The sequence below is a fragment of the Somniosus microcephalus genome, chromosome 24, assembly GCF_052327205.1.
Source record: "Somniosus microcephalus isolate GS21.2 chromosome 24, FLI_Smic_1.0, whole genome shotgun sequence".
NCBI classification, from domain to species: Eukaryota; Metazoa; Chordata; class Chondrichthyes; order Squaliformes; family Somniosidae; genus Somniosus; species Somniosus microcephalus.
The window spans coordinates 4,370,938-4,394,192 of NC_141010.1; the positions used below are offsets into that span (position 1 = coordinate 4,370,938).

Genomic DNA, 23,255 nt, shown 5'->3' on the forward strand with positions numbered 1-23,255 from the left:
GTACTGAGGGAGTGCCGCACTGTTGGAGGGGCAGTACTGAGGGAGTGCTGCACTGTTGGAGGGGCAGTACTGAGGGAGCGCTGTACTGTCGGAGGGCAGTACTGAGGGAGCGCCGCACTGTCGGAGGGCAGTACTGAGGGAGTGCTGCACTGTCGGAGTTGGCATCTTTCAGATGAGACGTTAACCCGAGGCCCCGTCTGCTCTCTCAGGTGGATGTAAAAGATCCCACGGCACTATTTCGAAGAAGAGCAGGGGAGTTCTCCCCAGTGTCCAGGGGTCAATATTTATCCCTCAACCAACATCACTAAAACAGATGCTCTGGTCATTAAAACATTGCTGTTTGTGGGAGCTTGCTGTGCGCAAATTGTCTGCCACGTTTCCTACATTACAACAGTAATGACACTTCAAAAATGTACTTCATTGGCTGTAAAGCGCTTTGGGACATCCTGAGGTCGTGAAAGGCACTATATAAATGCAAATATTTCTTTCTGCCTTGGTACCTGTATCCCCTTCTCCTGCATCTGTTAGATCTCAGGATTAAGCTCTTCTATCCCACCGAGTAATGTATATCCCTGTATAATCCTCCTCAATCAGGCTCCTCTCCCGTTAGCAGTGATCTCAACACCTTGAACCGAGACAGAACCAAAGCATTTTCTGTCACCCACTTCTCACAGACAACAAGCACAACTTGTATTTATATAGCGCCTTTAATGTAGTAAAACATCCCAAGGCACTTCACAGGAGTGATTATCAAACAAAAATTTGACACCGAGCCACATAAAGAGATTTTAGGGCAAGTGACATAGAAACATAGAAGAAAGGAGCAGGAGTAGGCCATTCGGCCCCTCGAGCCTGCTCCGCCATTCAATGAGATCATGGCTGATCATCCAAATTCAGTACCCTGTCCCTGCCTTCTCCCCATATCCCTTGATCCCTTTAGCCCTAAGAAATATATCTAACTCCTTCTTGAATATATTTAATGAATTGGCCTCAACTGCCTTCTGTGGTAGAGAATTCCACAGGTTCACCACTCTCTGGGTGAAGAAATTCCTCCTCATCTCTGTCCTAAATGGCTTACCCCTTATCCTTAGACTGTGACCCCTGGTTCTGGACTCCCCGGCCATCGGGAACATCCTTCCTGCATCTAGTCTGTCTAGTCCTGTTAGAATTTTATAAGTTTCAATCAGATCCCCTCTCATTCTTCTAAACTCCAGCGAATATAAGCCCAATCGACCCAATCTCTCCTCATACGTCATTCCTGCCATCCCAGGTATCAGCCTGGTGAATCTTCGCTGCACTCCCTCCATGGCAAGAACATCCTCCCTCAGATAAGGCAACCAAAACTGCACACAATACTCAAGGTGTGGTCTCACCAAGGCCCTGTACAACTGCAGCAAGACATCCTTGTTCCTGTACTCAAACCCTCTCGCTATGAAGGCCAACATACCATTTGCCTTCTTAACCGCCTGCTGCACCTGCATGCTTACCTTCAGCGACTGGTGCACAAGGACGCCCAGGTCTCGTTGCACTTCCCCTTCTCCCAATCTATTGCCGTTCAGATAATAATCTGCCTTCCTGTTTTTGCCACCAAAGTGGATAACCTCGCATTTATCCACATTATACTGCATCTGCCATGCATCTGCCCAATCACCCAACCTGTCCAAATCATACTGGAGTTTCTCTGCACCCTCCTCATAGCACACACGCCAACCCAGCTTTGTGTCGTCTACAAACTTGGAGATATTACATCTAGTTCCCTCATCTAGATCATTAATATATATTGTGAATAACTGGGGTCCTAGCACCGATCCCTGCGGTACCCCACTAGTCACTGCCTGCCACTCGGGAAAGGACCCGTTTATTCCAACGCTTTGCTTCCTGTCTGCCAACCAGTTCTCTATCCAAGTCAGTACCTTACCCCCGATCCCATGTGCCTTAACTTTACACGCTAATCTCTTATGCGGGAGCTTATCGAAAGCCTTCTGAAAGTCCAAATACACCACATCCACTGGTTCTCCCTTATCTATTTTACCAGTTACATCCTCAAAAAATTCCAGTAGATTAGTCAAGCATGATTTACCTTTTGTAAATCCATGTTGACTTTGTCCAATCCTGTTACTGTTTTCCAAATGCTCTGCTATTACATCTTTTATAATGGACTCTAGCATTTTCCCCACTACCGATGTCAGGCTTACCGGTCTGTAATTCCCCGTTTTCTCTCTACCACCCTTTCTGAACAGTGGGGTAACATTAGCTATCCTCCAATCCATGGGAACTGTTCCAGTGTCTATAGAATTTTGGAAGATGACCAGCAATGCATCTACTATTTCTAGGGCCACTTCCTTAAGTACCCTAGGATGTAGATTATCAGGCCCTGGGGATTTATCGACCTTCAATCCTGTCAATTTCCCCAACACCATTTTCCTACAAATACTGATTTCATTCAGTTCCTCCCTCTCATTAGATCCTATGTTCCCCGACATCTCTGGGAGGTTATTTGTGTCCTCCTTTGTGAAGACAGAACCAAAGTATGTATTTAATTGGTCAGCCATTTCTTTGTTCCCCATTATAAATTCCCCTGATTCTGACTGCAAGGGACCTACGCTTGACTTCACCAATCGTTTTCTCTTCACATATCTATAGAAGCTTTTACAGTCAGTTTTTATGTTCCCTGCAAGCTTACGCTCATACTCTATTTTCCCCCTCTTAATTAATCCCTTTGTCCTCCTTTGCTGAATCCTAAACTGCTCCCAATCCTCAGGTTTACTGCTTTTTCTGGCCGATTTATATGTCCTCTCCTTGGATCATATGCTATCCCTAATTTCCCTTGTTAGCCACGGTTGAGTCACCTTTTTTGTTTTATTTTTATGTCAGACAGGGATGAACAAATTCTGTAGTTCATCCATGCGATCTTTAAATGTTTGCCATTGCCTATCCACCATCAACCCTTTGAGTAACGTTCCATAGAAACATAGAAGATAGGAGCAGGAGTAGGCCATTCGGCCCCTCGAGCCTGCTCCACCATTTAATGAGATCATGGCTGATCATCCAAATTCAGTGCCCTATCCCTGCTTTCTCCCCATATCCCTTGATCCCTTTAGCCTTAAGAAATATATCTAACTCCTTCTTGAATATATTTAATGAATTGGCCTCAACTGCCTTGTGTGGTAGAGAATTCCACAGGTTCACCACTCTCTGGGTGAAGAAATTCCTCCTCATCTCAGTCCTAAATGGCTTACCCCTTATCCTTAGACTGTGACCCCTGGTTCTGGACTCCCCCGCCATTGGGAACATCCTTCCAGCATCTAGTCTGTCTAGTCCTGTTAGAATTTTATAAGTTTCAATCAGATCCCCTCTCATTCTTCTAAACTCCAGTGAATATAAGCCCAATCGACCCAATCTCTCCTCATACGTCATTCCTGCCATCCCAGGTATCAGTCTGGTGAATCTTCGCTGCACTCCCTCCATGGCAAGAACATCCTTCCTCAGATAAGGCGACCAAAACTGCAAACAATACTCAAGGTGTGGTCTCACCAAGGCCCTGTACAACTGCAGCAAGACATCCTTGTTCCTGTACTCAAATCCTCTCGCTATGAAGGCCAACATACCATTTGCCTTCTTAACCGCCTGCTGCACCTGCATGCTTACCTTCAGCGACTGGTACACAAGGATACTCAGGTCTCGCTGCACTTCCCCTTTTCCCAATCTATTGCCATTCAGTTAATAATCTGTCTTCCTGTTTTTGCCACCGAAGTGGATAACCTCGCATTTATCCACATTATACTGCATCTGCCAGGCATCTGCCCAATCACTCAACTTGTCCAAATCATACTGGAGTTTCTCTGCATCCTCCTCATAGCACACACGCCCACCCAGCTTTGTGTCATCTGCAAACTTGGAGATATTACATCTAGTTCCCTCGTCCAGATCATTAATATATATTGTGAATAGCTGGGGTCCTAGCACCGATCCCTGCGGTACCCCACTAGTCACTGCCTGCCACTCAGGAAAAGACCTGTTTATTCCAACTCTTTGCTTCCTGTCTGCCAGCCAGTTCTCTGTTCAAGTCAGTATCTTACCCCCAATCCCATGTGCTTTAACTTTGCACACTAATCTCTTATGCAGGACCTTATCGAAAGCCTTCTGAAAGTCCAAATACGCCACATCCACTGGTTCTCCCTTATCTATTCTACCAGTTACATCCTCAAAGAATTCCAGTAGATTAGTCAAGCATGATTTACCTTTTATATATCCATGTTGACTTTGTCTGATCCTGTCACTGTTTTCCAAGTGCTCTGCTATTACATCTTTTATAATGGACTCTAGCATTTTCCCCACTAACGATGTCAGGCTTACCGGTCTATAATTCCCTGTTTTCTCTCTACCACCTTTTTTAAATAGTGGGGTTACATTAGCTACCCTGCAATCCATGGGAACGGTACCAGAGTCCTAAATCCATCCTACCCAACTCGCGCCTCATACCATCGTAGTTTCCTTTATTTAAATTCAGGACCCTAGTCTCTGAGTCAACTACTTCACTTTCCATCTTAATGAAGAATTCTATCATATTATGATCGCTCCTCCCCAAGGGGCCTCGCACAACAAGATTGCTAATTAATCCTTTCTCATTACATAATACCCAGTCTAAGATGGCTTGATCTCTGGTTGGTTCCTCGACATATTAGTCCATGAAACCATCCCGTATACACTCCAGGAATTCCTCCTTTACAGTATTGTTACTAATTTGGTTAGTCCAATCTATATGTAGATTAAAGTCACCCATGATAACTGCTGTGCCCTTATTGCACCCATCTCTAATTTCACGTTTAATGCCATCCCCAACCTCAGCATTACTGTTTGGGGGTCTGTATACAACTCCCACTAATGTTTTCTGCCCCTTGGTATTTCTTAGCTCTACCCATACAGATTCCACATCATCAGAGCTAATATCCTTCCTTACTATTGTGTTAATCTCCTCTTTAACCAGCAATGCTACCCCACCTCCTTTTCCTTTTTGCCTGAATATTGAATACTCCTGGATGTTGAATTCCCAGCCTTGGTCACCCTGGAGCCATGTCTCCGTAATCCCAATTATATCATATCTGTTTACATCTATTTGCGCAGCTAATTCATCCACCTTATTACAAATGCTCCTCGCATTAAGACACAAAGCCTTCAGGCTTATTTTTGTAACACTCTTAGTCCTTTTAGAATGATTATTTACAGTGGCCCTGTTTGATTTACACCCTTGATTTCTCTGCCTTCCACTTTTGCTTTTCTGCTTCCTGTCTTTTGCTTCTATCCTTGTTTCCCTTTCCTCTGTCTCCCTGCACAGGTTCCCAACCCCCTGCCATTTTAGTTTAAACCCTCCCCAACAGCACTAGCAAACACTCCCCCTAGGACATCGGTCCCGGTCCTGCCCAGGTGCAAACCGTCCAGTTTGTACTGGTCCCACCTCCCCCAGAACTGGTTCCAATGTCCCAGGAATTTGAATCCCTCCCCCTTGCACCATTCCTCTAGCCACGTATTCATCTGAAATATCCTTCTATTTCTACTCTGACCAAAAGCTTGGTCAAAGAAGTAGGTTTTAAGGAGCATCTTAAAGATGGAAAGAGAGGCAGTGAGGTTTAGGGAGGGATTTCCAGAGCTTGGGGCCTTGGCAGCTGAAGGCACGGCTGGCAATGGTGAAGCGATGGAAATCAGTGATGCGCAAGAGGCCAGAATTAGAGGAGCACAGAGATCTCAGGGGGTGGGGGGTGGGAGTTTGTGGGGCTGGAGGAGGCTACAGAGATAGTGAGGGGCGAGGCCATGGAGGGATTTGAAAACAAGGATGAGAATTTTAACATCAAGGCATTGCTTAACCGGGAGCCAATGTAGGTTTGCGAGCACAGGGGTGATGGGTGAACGGGACTTGGTGCGAGTTAGGACACGGGCAACCGAGTTTTGCATCACCTCAAGTTTACGTAGGGTAGAATGTGGGAGGTCAGTGTTGGAATAGTCCAGTCTAGAGGTAACAAAGGCAAGGATGAGGGTTTCAGCAGCAGGTGAGCTGAGGCAGGGGCGGAGACGGGCGATGTTACGAAGGTGGAAATAGGCGGTCTTAGTGATGGCGGTATGTGGTCAGAAGCTCATCTCAGGGTCAAATATGACACCAAGGTTGCGAACAGTCTAGTTCAGCCTCAGACAGATACCAGGGAGAGGGATGGAGTCGGTAGCTGGGGAACGGAGTTTGCGGTGGGGACCGAAGACAATGGCTTCGATCTTCTCAATATTTAGTTGGAGGAAATTTCTGATCATCGAGGACTGGATGTCGGACAAGCAGTCTGACAACTCAGAGACAGCGGAGGGGTCGAGAGACTCAGTTGAAGAAGAGTATTTTTAGGTGCAAATACTCAGTAAATTAAACATAAGACTAGTGGAGAGAACTAAAATACTTCATGCAATTGAGCAAAATTACTGTATATGTTAGTACAAACCTGCAATTTTCCCTCGCACAGTGTGTACGTGGAATGTGGAGCGTGGAGACAGAGAGACAGAGACAGGGGCAACTGTAGAGATTTCTTGTACCACTTCTAACACCTCTTCTCCTGAAGACACTGACTCTCACTGGGGTACAGTTCCACAGACACTGACTCTCACTGGGGTACAGTTCCACAGACACTGACTCTCACTGAGGTACAGATCCACAGACACTGACTCTCACTGGGGTACAGTTCCACACACACTGACTCTCACTGGGATACAGTTCCAAAGACACTGACTCTCACTGGGGTACAGTTCCACAGACACTGACTCTCACTGGGGTACAGTTCCACAGACACTGACTCTCACTGGGGTACAGTTCCACAGACACTGACTCTCACTGGGGTACAGTTCCACAGACACTGACTCTCACTGGGGTACAGTTCCACAGACACTGACTCTCACTGGGGTACAGTTCCACAGACACTGACTCTCACTGGGGTACAGTTCCACACACACTGACTCTCACTGGGGTACAGTTCCACAGACACTGACTCTCACTGGGGTACAGTTCCACAGACACTGACTCTCACTGGGGTACAGTTCCACAGACACTGACTCTCACTGGGGTACAGTTCCACACACACTGACTCTCACTGGGGTACAGTTCCACAGGCACTGACTCTCACTGGGGTACAGTTCCACAGACACTGACTCTCACTGCGGTACAGTTCCACAGACACTGACTCTCACTGGGGTACAGTTCCACAGACACTGACTCTCACTGGGGTACAGTTCCACAGACACTGACTCACTGGGGTACAGTTCCACAGACACTGACTCTCACTGGGGTACAGTTCCACACACACTGACTCTCACTGGGGTACAGTTCCACACACACTGACTCTCACTGGGGTACAGTTCCACAGACACTGACTCTCACTGGGGTACAATTCCACAGACAGTGACTCTCACTGGGGTACAGTTCCACAGTCACTGACTCTCACTGGGGTACAGTTCAACACACACTCACTCTCACTGGGGTACAGTTCCACAGACACTGACTCTCACTGGGGTACAGTTCCACAGACACTGACTCTCACTGGGGTACAGTTCCAGACACTGACTCTCACTGGGGTACAGTTCCACAGACACTGACTCTCACTGGGGTACAGTTCCACAGACACTGACTCTCACTGGGGCATAGTTCCACAGACACTGACTCTCACTGGGGTACAGTTCCACAGACACTGACTCTCACTGGGGTACAGTTCCACAGACACTGACTCTCACTGGGGTACAGTTCCACACACACTGACTCTCACTGGGGTACAGTTCCACAGGTACAGACTCTCACTGGGGTACAGTTCCACAGACACTGACTTTCACTGGGGTACAGTTCCACAGACACTTACTCTCACTGGGGTACAGTTCCACAGACACTGACTCTCACTGGGGTACAGTTCCACAGACACTGACTCTCACTGGGGTACAGTTCCACAGGCACCGACTCTCACTGGGGTACAGTTCCACAGACACTGACTCTCACTGGGGTACAGTTCCACAGGCACCGACTCTCACTGGGGTACAGTTCCACAGACACTGACTCTCACTGGGGTACAGTTCCACAGACACTGACTCTCACTGGGGTACTGTTCCACAGAGACTGACACTCACTGGGGTACAGTTACACAGACACTGACTCTCACTGGGGTACAGTTACACAGACACTGACTCTCACTGGGGTACTGTTCCACAGACACTGACTCTCACTGGGGTACAGTTCCACAGACACTGACTCTCACTGGGATACAGTTCCACAGACACTGACTCTCACTGGGATACAGTTCCACAGGCACTGACTCTCACTGGGGTACAGTTCCACAGACACTGACTCTCACCGGGGTACAGTTCCACAGACACTGACTCTCACTGGGGTACAGATCCACAGACACCAACTCTCACTGGGGTACAGTTCCGCCGACACTGACTCTCACTGGCGTACAGTTCCACGGACACTGACTCTCACCGGGGTACAGTTCCACAGACACTGACTCTCACTGGGGTACAGTTCCACAGACACTGACTCTCACTGGGGTACAGTTCCGCAGACACTGACTCTCACTGGGGTACAGTTCCACGGACACTGACTCTCACTGGGGTACAGTTCCGCAGACACTGACCCTCACTGGGGTACAGTTCCACACACACTGACTCTCACTGGGGTACAGTTCCACAGACACTGACTCTCACTGGGGTACAGTTCAACAGACACTGACTCTCACTGGGGTACAGTTCCACAGACACTGACTCTCACTGGGGTACAGTTCCACAGACACTGATTCTCACTGGGGTACAGTTCCACAGACACTGACTCTCACTGGGGTACAGTTCCACAGACACTGACTCTCACTGGGGTACAGTTCCACAGACACTGACTCTCACTGGGGTACAGTTCCACAGACACTGACTCTCACTGGGGTACAGTTCCACAGACACTGACTCTCACTGGGGTACAGTTCCACAGACACTGACTCTCACTGGGGTACAGTTCCACACACACTGACTCTCACTGGGGTACAGTTCCACAGGCACTGACTCTCACTGGGGTACAGTTCCACAGACACTGACTCTCACTGGGGTACAGTTCCAAAGACACTGACTCACTGGGGTACAGTTCCACAGACACTGACTCTCACTAGGGTACAGTTCCAGAGACACTGACTCTCACTGGGGTACAGTTCCACACACACTGACTCTCACTGGGGTACAGTTCCACAGACACTGACTCTCACTGGGGTACAGTTCCACACACACTGACTCTCACTGGGGTACAGTTCCACACACACTGACTCTCACTGGGGTACAGTTCCACAGACACTGACTCTCACTGGGGTACAATTCCACAGACAGTGACTCTCACTGGGGTACAGTTCCACAGTCACTGACTCTCACTGGGGTACAGTTCCACACACACTGACTCTCACTGGGGTACAGTTCCACAGACACTGACTCTCACTGGGGTACAGTTCCACAGACACTGACTCTCACTGGGGTACAGTTCCAGACACTGACTCTCACTGGGGTACAGTTCCACAGACACTGACTCTCACTGGGGTACAGTTCCACAGACACTGACTCTCACTGGGGCATAGTTCCACAGACACTGACTCTCACTGGGGTACAGTTCCACAGACACTGACTCTCACTGGGGTACAGTTCCACAGACACTGACTCTCACTGGGGTACAGTTACACAGACACTGACTTTCACTGGGGTACAGTTCCACAGACACTTACTCTCACTGGGGTACAGTTCCACAGACACTGACTCTCACTGGGGTACAGTTCCACAGACACTGACTCTCACTGGGGTACAGTTCCACAGGCACCGACTCTCACTGGGGTACAGTTCCACAGACACTGACTCTCACTGGGGTACAGTTCCACAGGCACCGACTCTCACTGGGGTACAGTTCCACAGACACTGACTCTCACTGGGGTACAGTTCCACAGACACTGACTCTCACTGGGGTACTGTTCCACAGACACTGACACTCACTGGGGTACAGTTACACAGACACTGACTCTCACTGGGGTACAGTTACACAGACACTGACTCTCACTGGGGTACTGTTCCACAGACACTGACTCTCACTGGGGTACAGTTCCACAGACACTGACTCTCACTGGGGTACAGTTCCACAGACACTGACTCTCACTGGGATACAGTTCCACAGGCACTGACTCTCACTGGGGTACAGTTCCACAGACACTGACTCTCACCGGGGTACAGTTCCACAGACACTGACTCTCACTGGGGTACAGATCCACAGACACCAACTCTCACTGGGGTACAGTTCCGCCGACACTGACTCTCACTGGGGTACAGTTCCACGGACACTGACTCTCACCGGGGTACAGTTCCACAGACACTGACTCTCACTGGGGTACAGTTCCACAGACACTGACTCTCACTGGGGTACAGTTCCGCAGACACTGACTCTCACTGGGGTACAGTTCCACGGACACTGACTCTCACTGGGGTACAGTTCCGCAGACACTGACCCTCACTGGGGTACAGTTCCACACACACTGACTCTCACTGGGGTACAGTTCCACAGACACTGACTCTCACTGGGGTACAGTTCCACAGACACTGACTCTCACTGGGGTACAGTTCAACAGACACTGACTCTCACTGGGGTACAGTTCCACAGACATTGACTCTCACTGGGGTACAGTTCCACAGACATTGACTCTCACTGGGGTACAGTTCCACAGACACTGACTCTCACTGGGGTACAGTTCCACAGGCACTGACTCTCACTGGGGTACAGTTCAACAGACACTGACTCTCACTGGGGTACAGTTCCACAGACATTGACTCTCACTGGGGTACAGTTCCACAGACACTGACTCTCACTGGGGTACAGTTCCACAGACACTGACTCTCACTGGGGTACAGTTCCACAGACACTGACTCTCACTGGGGTACAGTTCCACACACACTGACTCTCACTGGGGTACAGTTCCACAGACACTGACTCTCACTGGGGTACAGTTCCACAGACACTGACTCTCACTGGGGTACAGTTCCACAGACACTGACTCTCACTGGGGTACAGTTCCACAGACACTGACTCTCACTGGGGTACAGTTCCACAGACACTGACTCTCACTGGGGTACAGTTCCAAAGACACTGACTCTCACTGGGGTACAGTTCAACAGACACTGACTCTCACTGGGGTACAGTTCCACAGACATTGACTCTCACTGGGGTACAGTTCCACAGACACTGACTCTCACTGGGGTACAGTTCCACAGACACTGACTCTCACTGGGGTACAGTTCCACAGACACTGACTCTCACTGGGGTACAGTTCCACACACACTGACTCTCACTGGGGTACAGTTCCACAGACACTGACTCTCACTGGGGTACAGTTCCACAGACACTGACTCTCACTGGGGTACAGTTCCACAGACACTGACTCTCACTGGGGTACAGTTCCACAGACACTGACTCTCACTGGGGTACAGTACCTGACACTGACTCTCACTAGGGTACAGTTCCACAGACACTGACTCTCACTGGGGTACAGTTCCACAGACAATGACTCTCACTGGGGTACAGTTCCACAGACAATGACTCTCACTGGGGTACAGTACCAGACACTGACTCTCACTGGGGTACAGTTCCACAGACACTGACTCTCACTGGGGTACAGTTACACAGACACTGACTTTCACTGGGGTACAGTTCCACAGACACTGACTCTCACTGGTGTACAGTTCCACAGACAATGACTCTCACTGGGGTACAGTACCAGACACTGACTCTCACTGGGGTACAGTTCCACAGACACTGACTCTCACTGGGGTACAGTTACACAGACACTGACTTTCACTGGGGTACAGTTCCACAGACACTGACTCTCACTGGGGTACAGTTCCAGACACTGACTCTCACTGGGCTACAATTTGCCTGTCTGTCAATCCCTCTGCACACCTATGTAACCCTGTGCTCACCTGTACTTCTATTCCTGACACACTAAACCTACCTGTTATTTGATGTATTATAAAGCAAAGCCCTAAGTTGGAGTATTAATTCAGGAGGCGTAGGCCTAGAAATTCGGTGGCGCCCCACGCCTGGGCGCTGGAATTACCGCTCCAGACGGAGCCGCTTGCGCCAGCCCGATATTCAGTTTCAGCGCCCCAAACGGAAGCGGGGCGCTGCTCGAGGTGCCCTGCATCCCACTTGGGGCACTGCAACTGAATATCGCAGCGCAACGTGCCGCAGCACCACACGCGAGTGCCGGCAAAAGAGCCCGGCACCGAGGAGAAGTGCCAGGCTCTTGGGACACAGCCGGCACTGCCCGGGGGGGGCGGGGATCAGGAGGCCGGGGACGGTGGCGCGAGGAGTTGCTGGCAGGCGGCCAGCAAAAAAAATGGCCGCCCCGCACCTCCCCTTTAATTAGCGCCACTACCACCGCTGGTAGGCCCCCCTGAACCGGGAGGGGCGCGACCAAATATCGCGATCGGGGCGGCTACAGGCTAACGCCGCCATTAGCACCCCACTAAATTTCACGGGAGGCGTGGCCAGTGGCGCTAAACACACTGAGTGCCCTCTTTGGGCGCTAACTGGTGGCGCAGCCCAGCAAATTTCTAGGCTGTAGTGTTTTGAAGATGTGTAGAGCAGAGAGTCAAGTACATCTGAAGAAGGGAAATTAGCGCCTGCCTGTCATCTGTCGGATCGCAGTGTAATCCCATCGATGTGTGTCGGACGGAGTGGTGGGATATATTTTTACAAGGTTTAGCAGAGCTTATCCTGAACTAAATATTGGCTGACCTTGGGTGTGCCTTCCAGTAAGTCTCAGTGACTTTAATTAAGCTGAGCGACCAGAACCTGTATTAGCGTGCACTATGCTGGTTTGCAAATCTTGGAAGTATGAAGGGCCCAGGTGCAATTGCCAGTCTGAGCTAGTGACATTACAGTTTGCCTCAGAACCCTGGACTACAGAGGGAGTGAAACATTAACCAGTGAGCCCTGCTGGAAAGAGTGAGGGCAGGATCAGGCTGAACTGTGGTGCCTCCCACAGTCAAATAGCCAGGCACCCCATAGTGTCTAGCATCACAGATGAAGAACCATCACCCGAGCAAGGAGCGGGTGGGCTGCTAGTCTTTGTGGAACCGTAACCCAGTAAAAATCAGCACCTTCAGGAGAGATGGGGAGACAGATTAGAATAAAATGTATTCTGTGTGGACCGGGCTACAAAAGCTCTGTAATCTGACTATATTGATAGAAAAATATCATTATTGATGTGTGCAGTCAAATTCTGGCTCAAATTCAATACACCTTTAGACAGTAAACAGCAGCTCCACAAACAGGAAGAGCAACTGTACATTTAGTGAGTGAGTTATTGACGTCCCTGCATTGAATTTCCCTATCATCAGGAAGGGATAAATATTGAGCGGTTTTAAGTAAATTATAGCTTCTCTTCTGGCTTTTACTGCCATGCTACGTAACGTGCATCCAGCACATCAATCCAGGGGTAAAACACTAGGTCCTACAGACCAGGAATTTCCCAGCTTATATTAAGAACCTAAGAAATAGGAGCAGGAGTCAGCCACTTGGCCCCTCGAGCCTGCTTTTTTTTCCTCATTCCTGGGATAAGGGCGTCCCTGGCAAAGCCAGCATTTATTGCCCATCCCTAATCACCCTTGAGAAGGTGGTGGTGAGCCGCCTTCTTGAACTGCTGCAGTCCGTGTGGTGAAGGTGCTCCCACAGTGCTGTTAGGGAGGGAGCACTGCAGCAACTCGCCAAGGCTTCTTCGGCAGCACCTCCCAAACCCGCGACCTCTTCCACCTAGAAGGACAAGGGCAGCAGGCGCATGGGAACACCACCACCGCCAAGTTCCCCTCCAAGTCACACACCATCCTGACTTACATCGGCCGATCCTTCATCGTCGCTGGGTCAAAATCCTGGAACTCCCGAACAGCGCTGTGGGAGCACCTTCACCACACGGACTGCAGCGGTTCAAGAAGGCGGCTCACCACCACCTTCTTGAGGGCAACTCGGGATGGGCAATAAATGCTGGCCTTGCCAGCGACACCCACATCCCAGGAATTAAACAAAAAAAAGAATTGCCCTCTGATTAACCCCAGCAGTTACTGAATTGCCTAGCTAGACCATTTTTCTGCAAGGGGTTTTTATTGGCTTTAAAGCGACAGTAAAGATTAGGCGCTTACACCCTGCGCTCATACACCCCAGGCTAGCCGTGGGCAATCGGACCACCTCTGTTGGGTTAGCCATGCTGATTAGCTTGTGCATCCAATTGGTTAAATGCGAACCAATCAAAAGCCAGTTCCATTCTCCAGAAAAGCGGACTTTGGGGAGATCAGATTGAGACCTTTGAAATAATGAGCAAATTAGATTAAGTCCATTAGTTAGATAGGTTAGGGAGGACCAGGGCACATGAGTATAAGTTAACAGAATTCGGTTAGATATCAGGTGACTTTTCTTTTCACAGGGAGTGGTCAACCTATGGAATAATCTGCCAGCTCATATAGTGAGTGTGGAATCACAGCAAACATCCTAAAGGGAGCTGGATAACTCCTGACTGTCCAACATCACAGTCACTGTGTGGAGAGGATAGGTGGGCTATTGGGGGACGTGTCTCCCAGTCACTGTGTGGAGAGGGTAGGTGGGCTATTGGGGGTCGTATCTCACAGTCACTGTGTGGAGAGGTTAGGTGGGCTATTGGGGGTCGTGTCTCCCAGTCACTGTGTGGCGAGGGTAGGTGGGCTATTGGGGGACGTGTCTCCCAGTCACTGTGTGGAGAGTGTAGGTGGGCTATCGGGGGACGTGTCTCCCAGTCACTGTGTGGAGAGGGTAGGTGGGCTATTGGGGGACGTGTCTCCCGGTCACTGTGTGGAGAGGGTAGGTGGGCTATTGGGGAACGTGTCTCCCAATCACTGTGTGGAGGGGGTAGGTGGGCTATTGGGGGACGTGTCTCCCAGTCACTGTGTGGAGGGGGTAGGTGGGCTATTGGGGGACGTGTCTCCCAGTCACTGTGTGGAGGGGGTAGGTGGGCTATTGGGGAACGTGTCTCCCAATCACTGTGTGGAGGGGGTAGGTGGGCTATTGGGGGACGTGTCTCCCAGTCACTGTGTGGAGGGGGTAGGTGGGCTATTGGGGGTCGTGTCTCCCAGTCACTGTGTGGAGGGGGTAGGTGGGCTATTGGGGGTCGTGTCTCCCAGTCACTGTGTTGCCCGTATCCTAACTCACACCAAGTCCCGTTCACCCATCACCCTAACATACATTGGCTTCCTGTCTGGCACCGCATCGATTTTAAAATTTTCATCCTTATTTTCAAATTCCTCTGTGGCCTCACCCCTCCCTATCTCTGTTAAGAGAGTTAACCAGAAAAATAGTTTTCTGTTTATAAATGGCCTACATCCCTCTGAGATCTCTGCACTCCTCTAATTCTGGCCTCTTGCGCATCCCTGATTTTAATCACTCCACCATTGGCGGCCGTGCCTTCAGCTGCCGGGGCCCTAAGCTCTGGAATTCCCTCCTAAACCTCTCTACCCCTCTACCCTTCTCTCTTCCTTTAAAAGCTCCTTAAAACCTACCTCATCTGTCCTAATATCTTCTTATGTGGCTCGGTGTCAAATTTTGTTTGATAATCGCTCCTGTGAAGCACCTTGGGACATTTTACTACATTAAAGGTGCTATATAAATGCATGTTGTTGTTGCTGTTGTTGTGTGGAGAGGGTAGGTGGGCTATTGGGGGACGTGTCTCCCGGTCACTGTGTGGAGTGGGTAGGTGGGCTATTGGGGGACGTGTCTCCCAATCACTGTGTGGAGAGGGTAGGTGGGCTATTGGAGGACGTGTCTCCCAGTCACTGTGTGGAGGGGGTAGGTGGGCTATTGGGGGACGTGTCTCCCAATCACTGTGTGGAGAGGGTAGGTGGGCTATTGGGGGACGTGTCTCCCAGTCACTGTGTGGAGTGGGTAGGTGGGCTATTGGGGGACGTGTCTCCCAATCACTGTGTGGAGAGGGTAGGTGGGCTATTGGGGGACGTGTCTCCCGGTCACTGTGTGGAGAGGGTAGGTGGGCTATTGGGGGACGTGTCTCCCAGTCACTGTGTGGAGAGGGTAGGTGGGCTATTGGGGGACGTGTCTCCCGGTCACTGTGTGGAGAGGGTAGGTGGGCTATTGGGGGACGTGTCTCCCAGTCACTGTGTGGAGAGGGTAGGTGGGCTATTGGGGGACGTGTCTCCCGGTCACTGTGTGGAGAGGGTAGGTGGGCTATTGGGGGACGTGTCTCCCAGTCACTGTGTGGAGAGGGTAGGTGGGCTATTGGGGGACGTGTCTCCCAGTCACATAGAAACATAGAAAAATAGGAGCAGGATTCGGCCATTTGGCCCTTCGAGCCTGCTCTGCCATTCAATATGATCATGGCTGATGCTCTATCTCAATACCATATTCCTGTTCTCTCCCCATACCCCTTGATGCCTTTTGTGTCTAGAAATCTATCTATCTCCTTAAATATATTCAGTGACTTGTGTTGAGAGCCTGATTTAGATTTAACGGTTGCCAGCCAGGCTCCCCAGGGTTCGGGAAACCCGGCAGCAAAATGAGACGAGAGCAGCCAGCTGCAGAAGGTAAATGCTTTCTGGAGCACTCCTTGTGAGCCAGGAGGAGCAGGAGTGCTTCCTCGGCCCCTCAAGCAAACCTTCTGCCGATCGCGGCCTCTCCTCACTGCCGTGATCAGCTGACCTCCCCCTCAACCCATGATCCCGAGCCTCCTGTCGACCCTCCCCCCTTCAACCCGCGATCATTCCCTCCCTCCCAATTGCCGGTCTGACCCCCTACCTCCAATCTGTGCTCTTTCCCGACTGTCCTAGACCATCCCCAACGCTCTCTGGCTGCGGCCTTCTGTCGCTGGTTTTCCCATCTAGCAAACGGCTAACCTTTCAACCTGGCCTACTGCCGGGAGGGAAGCAGAATACCGAAATGATCATGAGATCCTCAGCAGGACTGCCACGTCCCTGGAATTTCCCCCCCCCCCCCACGACCGTGCTCCACCGCACCCTCTCTGCCACCCTGTATATATCAGGGCCTTTACGTCTGTGGAACATTGCTGCAGGACTACAGCAGAAAGGATCTCTCCCTTGTGAATTTACATCCTGTCAATTAGCCCCAAAGAGCACCGTTACTGTTACTGGTACATATCCCTTGCAGCAAGTAGCTGAAAAAGAAACCACAGATCACACATTTAGGTTCAGCAGTTTACGCAGTGTGCAAAATTATGAACAATTTTTAGTAATAACAAGAGTCAAAAGTGAAAGTTCTAAAAGAAAGCAAACATTATTTTATTTTTAAATGTGTTAGCAGTTATATCTGTGACATTCTTTGGACTAATTTATAAGCTACAAACAAATATTAGGACAGCCAGTCCCAGAATTTGACTTTGAGCACTGTACCCTTGAAATTCAATCTTCAACTTTATGCGGCTGCAAGAACCCTCTGAGGCCAAATAATAGTCCAAGCTAAGTTAAACCCTTAAGCTAAACAGTTCCTGAAATTAGATACATATAAAGAATTTGGCAGTAAAACCTAAATAAAACACTGTGTGGAGAGGGTAGGTGGGCTATTGGGGGACGTGTCTCCCGGTCACTGTGTGGAGAGGGTAGGTGGGCTATTGGAGGACGTGTCTCCCAGTCACTGTGTGGAGGGGGTAGGTGGGCTATTGGGGGACGTGTCTCCCAATCACTGTGTGGAGAGGGTAGGTGGGCTATTGGGGGACGTGTCTCCCAGTCACTGTGTGGAGTGGGTAGGTGGGCTATTGGGGGACATGTCTCCCAATCACTGTGTGGAGAGGGTAGGTGGGCTATTGGGGGACGTGTCTCCCGGTCACTGTGTGGAGAGGGTAGGTGGGCTATTGGGGGACGTGTCTCCCAGTCACTGTGTGGAGAGGGTAGGTGGGCTATTGGGGAACGTGTCTCCCAGTTATTGTGTGGAGGGGGTAGGTGGGCTATTGGGGAACGTGTCTCCCAGTCACTGTGTGGAGAGGGTAGATGGGCTATTGGGGACACGTCTCCCAGTTATTGTGTGGAGAGGGTAGGTGGGCTATTGGGGAACGCGTGTCCCAGTCACTGTGTGGCGAGGGTAGGTGGGCTATTGGGGACGTGTCTCCCAGTTATTGTGTGGAGAGGGTAGGTGGGCTATTGGGGACACGTCTCCCAGTCACTGTGTGGAGAGGGTAGGTGGGCTATTGGGGAACGTGTCTCCCAGTCACTGTGTGGAGGGGGTAGGTGGGCTATTGGGGAACGTGTCTCCCAGTTATTGTGTGGAGAGGGTAGGTGGGCTATTGGGGAACGTGTCTCCCAGTTATTGTGTGGAGAGGGTAGGTGGGCTATTGGGGAACGTGTCTCCCAGTTATTGTGTGGAGAGGGTAGGTGGGCTATTGGGGAACGCGTGTCCCAGTCACTGTGTGGAGAGGGTAGGTGGGCTATTGGGGACACGTCTCCCAGTCACTGTGTGGAGGGGGTAGGTAGGCTATTGGGGAACGTGTCTCCCAGTTATTGTGTGGAGAGGGTAGGTGGGCTATTGGGGAACGTGTCTCCCAGTCACTGTGTGGAGAGGGTAGGTGGGCTATTGGGGAACGCGTCTCCCAGTCACTGTGTGGAGGGGGTAGGTGGGCTATTGGGGAACGTGTCTCCCGGTCACTGTGTGGAGAGGGTAGGTGGGCTATTGGGGAACGTGTCTCCCAGTTATTGTGTGGAGAGGGTAGGTGGGCTATTGCGGAACGTGTCTCCCAGTCACTGTGTGGAGGGGGTAGGTGGGCTATTGGGGAACGTGTCTCCCAGTCACTGTGTGGAGAGGGTAGGTGGGCTATTGGGGACACGTCTCCCAGTTATTGTGTGGAGAGGGTAGGTGGGCTATTGGGGAACGCGTGTCCCAGTCACTGTGTGGAGAGGGTAGGTGGGCTATTGGGGACACGTCTCCCAGTCACTGTGTGGAGGGGGTAGGTGGGCTATTGGGGACCGTGTCTCCCAGTTATTGTGTGGAGAGGGTAGGTGGGCTATTGGGGAACGTGTCTCCCAGTCACTGTGTGGAGGGGGTAGGTGGGCTATTGGTGAACGTGTCTCCCAGTTATTGTGTGGAGAGGGTAGGTGGGCTATTGGGGAACGTGTCTCCCAGTCACTGTGTGGAGGGGGTAGGTGGGCTATTGGGGAACGTGTCTCCCAGTTATTGTGTGGAGAGGGTAGGTGGGCTATTGGGGAACATGTCTCCCAGTCACTGTGTGGAGGGGGTAGGTGGGCTATTGGGGAGCGTGTCTCCCAGTTAGTGTGTGGAGAGGGTAGGTGGGCTATTGGGGAACGCGTGTCCCAGTCACTGTGTGGAGAGGGTAGGTGGGCTATTGGGGAAAGTGTCTCCCAGTCACTGTGTGGAGGGGGTAGGTGGGCTATTGGGGAACGTGTCTCCCAGTTATTGTGTGGAGAGGGTAGGTGGGCTATTGGGGAACGTGTCTCCCAGTCACTGTGTGGAGGGGGTAGGTGGGCTATTGGGGAACGTGTCTCCCAGTTATTGTGTGGAGGGGGTAGGTGGGCTATTGGGGAACGTGTCTCCCAGTTATTGTGTGGAGAGGGTAGGTGGGCTATTGGGGAACGCGTGTCCCAGTCACTGTGTGGAGAGGGTAGGTGGGCTATTGGGGAACGTGTCTCCCAGTTATTGTGTGGAGAGGGTAGGTGGGCTATTGGGGAACGTGTCTCCCAGTCACTGTGTGGAGAGGGTAGGTGGGCTATTGGGGAACGTGTCTCCCAATCACTGTGTGGAGAGGGTAGGTGGGCTATTGGGGAACGTGTCTCCCAATCACTGTGTGGAGAGGGTAGGTGGGCTATTGGGGAACGTGTCTCCCAATCACTGTGTGGAGAGGGTAGGTGAGCTATTCGGGAACGTGTCTCCCAATCACTGTGTGGAGAGGGTAGGTGGGCTATTGGGGAACGTGTCTCCCAGTCACTGTGTGGAGGGGGTAGGTGGGCTATTGGGGACATGTCTCCCAGTTATTGTGTGGAGAGGGTAGGTGGGCTATTGGGGAACGCGTGTCCCAGTCACTGTGGTCTCCGGGAACTTGTTTGGTCACCTTAGGAAGTCAGAGAGGAAGATGCCAGGGTTTGTGATGCCCCTGTACTGATTGACGGCTGTTTCTCTTTTTGTTTGCCTCTCCCAGGAGATTGTGTGGCTGATAGGTGAGGGAGGGGGGATGTGGGTCGTGTGCATAAGCTGTACCATGACAGTTTGGGACAGGCTTAATGGGCCAGCTGGTCTTGTCCTGTCCTTTTTTTTGTCCGTAATAAAATGGCAAGCAGGGAAACCAACAAAATCTTCTTTTGTAAATCATTTTGCCTCCCATTTTGTTTTCTTACTAAACCAGGGAGCGCAATACTAAAAGCACGGTTCCAAACACGATAAAAAATAATAAAATTCACGAGAAAATAACGAAGCTTACCTCTACAGTTGCGTTTTGTTTGTTGGAATTTTCACTGTCACAGCACACACCTGAAGAACAATCTCCTGGGGTTGAACTCCAGTGAACTCCAGCTGCCAGAGTTTTGCCCACTCACTTAATCTATCAATGTCCCTTTGCAACTTTCTGCTCCCGTCTACATTATTTACCACGTCAACAGCCCCGGCAGCTGAAGGCACGGCCGCCAATGATGGAGCGATGAGAATCAGGGATGCTCAGGAGGCCGGAACTGGAGGAGTGCAGAGATCTTGGAGGGTTGTAGGCCATTTATACAGCTCTCTATTCCTTCATCTAAGTCATTTATAAATATATAGTGAAAAGCTGAGGCCTCGGTACAGATCCCTGGGGGACACCACTCGTCACTTCCTGCCAATTTGAGCACATACCCATTACCCCATCTCTAGCAGAAGGCTCTCAGGGGAGGAGGGAAGGGGCCAAATATTGGAGAGAGAGAAACCCTCGATTGTGCCGACAGTTACGCAGTAACCATTCCTGCCCTTAGCTGCCATCCTCGATAAATTGAACTGATTGAAATATCTTTATTAGTTTCTCTTGTTGCGTTGAATAAAACAATTGTGTCTTTTATGTTTCAGAAGCTGAAGTAATCGAGTGGAGACATTATCCTAATTCCACTTTGCTCCTTGAGTGATATACACCGAGCAGGAAGTGAGGATTCCGCTCTGAGCCATCAATAATCAATGCTGGTATTTAACATTCATTGGCAGCATATGGTGTGTGTTGCTGTAACCTTTTAAATAAAAATGACAGAAGTCTGCAAACAAGCACATGGCTCAACTATCGTCAGGTGCTACAGGGGAATAAATCATCAGCAACTCGCAGTGATGCTGAATTATCAAGCAAACACTCGGTTTGAATGAGAAAGCTGGTATTTGTTGAAAGGTCGTCAATAAATGAGAGATCAGTAACCAACTAAGGAGCTTTAAAATCAATCCTGCTCAGGACACACCTTATGGACTGATAGGGGATGCGTGAGATACAGACTACAGAGGGACAATGTGAGTGTACAGTGATGAGGTTGTTGTTTCTGAAGACCTGTACCTGTACAGGAGTGAATTGTTTCCTTTTACCTGCTGTGTACTGTACATGTCCAGGAGCTAACACTGGGACACACACAAGCTGTACAGTACCAGACAGGAGTGAATAGTTCCCTTTTACCTGCGGTATATGTCCTCACCTGACATACACACACATAAAGACACATTCAGCAGGGGTCACTGGATGGGAAACCAGGCTGATCTTCTCCCTAACCAGGGGTGCTGAGGCAAGAAACAGGAACAGGAGGAGGTCATTCAGCCCCTCGAGCCTGTTCCGCCATTCAATCAGATCATGGCTGATCTGCGACCTAACTCCATATACCCGCCTTTGCCCCTTAATACCTTTGGTTAACAAAAATCTATCAGTCTCAGAATTAAAATTAACAATTGACCCAGCATCAATTGCCGTTTGCGGAAGAGAGTTCCAAACTTTACCACCCTTTGTGTGTAGAAGTGTTTCCTAATTTCACTCCTGAAAGGTCTGGCTCTAATTTTAGACGATGTCCCCTAGTCCTAGACTCCCCAACCAGCGGAAATAGTTTCTCTTTATCTACCCTATCCTTAACCTTCTAAATTCCAGGGAACAGAACCCTAGTTTGTATAATCGCTCCTTGTAATTTAACCCTTAGAGTCCAGGTACCATTCTGGTAATGGCTAGTTATAGCACCCAACTACTGCCATTGGATGAGAAAGGGGAGCTGAACTTAGTCTTGTCCATCGTTCTGCTGCAGCCCTCAAGAGGTTAAAATGCAGATAAAACTAGATAGAACCAGACCTCTGCAGTGAGCATTGCGTGTATAAATTAAGCATCCACACTTCATCTCTGCTCTACATTACCCAGGGACCTTCCTCTGATTAAATGGTAGCAAATTGAAAAACATTCTGACCTTTTGGTTGTGTCTTAGAAAGGGGAGAAGGATATGGAAAGTCAGAATGAATCATCCCTTTATTCTCAATTAATCCTTCCCTCCACTTTCTGCAATCTTTGACCTTCTTTGATATTTATTGTACAGTTCCTTCCACACAGGGTGAGGAGGAGGTGAAGGAGCCCATTTCATTCCCTCACACTCTTCACCTTGATGCCAAAGTTGATTTATATCTGACTTTTCTTCCAATAATATTTTGTTCTTATTTTCTGCAGCCTCTCAATTCCTATCTTTCATTCTGTTTCTCACACTCTGTGTCTCGTGTCCCTTTTTATTTCTTTATCTTCCTCCTTCTCATTCCGTCTCTTTGGCTCTCTCTCTCTCATACCGTCTCTCACTCTGTCTCTCACTCTGTCTCTCACTATCACTCTGTTTTCCTCATTCCATCTCCCTCTCACTCCCTCTGCCTCTCACTTTCTCATTCCGTCCAGCTCAGCCACTCGTTCTCGCTCACTTTGTCTCAGCCTCTCTTTGACACTCTCTCCTGCTTCCTGTATTTCTCTCCCTTTCGTTGCCGAGCTCTCCCTGGCTCTCTAGATCTGTCCCTCACTTTACTTCAGCTCTCTTCCTCTCCCTCTCTCTCTGTTGCTGGCATTCTAACTATTTTATTCATTTTTATTTTGCGAGAAAACAGCTGAATACTTCTGTTTATTAATGTGAGGGATGTCAATGAGATGATATCACATCTCAGCACCAAACACTCCCAGGGCAGCTACAGCACGGGTTAGATACAGAGTAAAGCTCCCTCTACACTGTCCCATCAAACACTC

General features: G+C 50.0%; 1 protein-coding gene across 5 annotated transcripts in view; it reads left to right on the forward strand.

Annotated features, from left to right (window-relative positions):
• LOC147100969 (cholecystokinin-like) overlaps positions 1-23,255 on the forward strand; it is a 131,162-nt gene that overhangs the window by 61,822 nt on the left and 46,085 nt on the right. For all 5 annotated transcript variants that reach the window (XM_085966094.1, XM_085966092.1, XM_085966095.1 and 2 more), the window contains exon 2: positions 21,098-21,208. The gene's annotated coding sequence lies outside the window, so the exon portion shown is untranslated. The remainder of the gene's footprint in view (positions 1-21,097; positions 21,209-23,255) is intronic.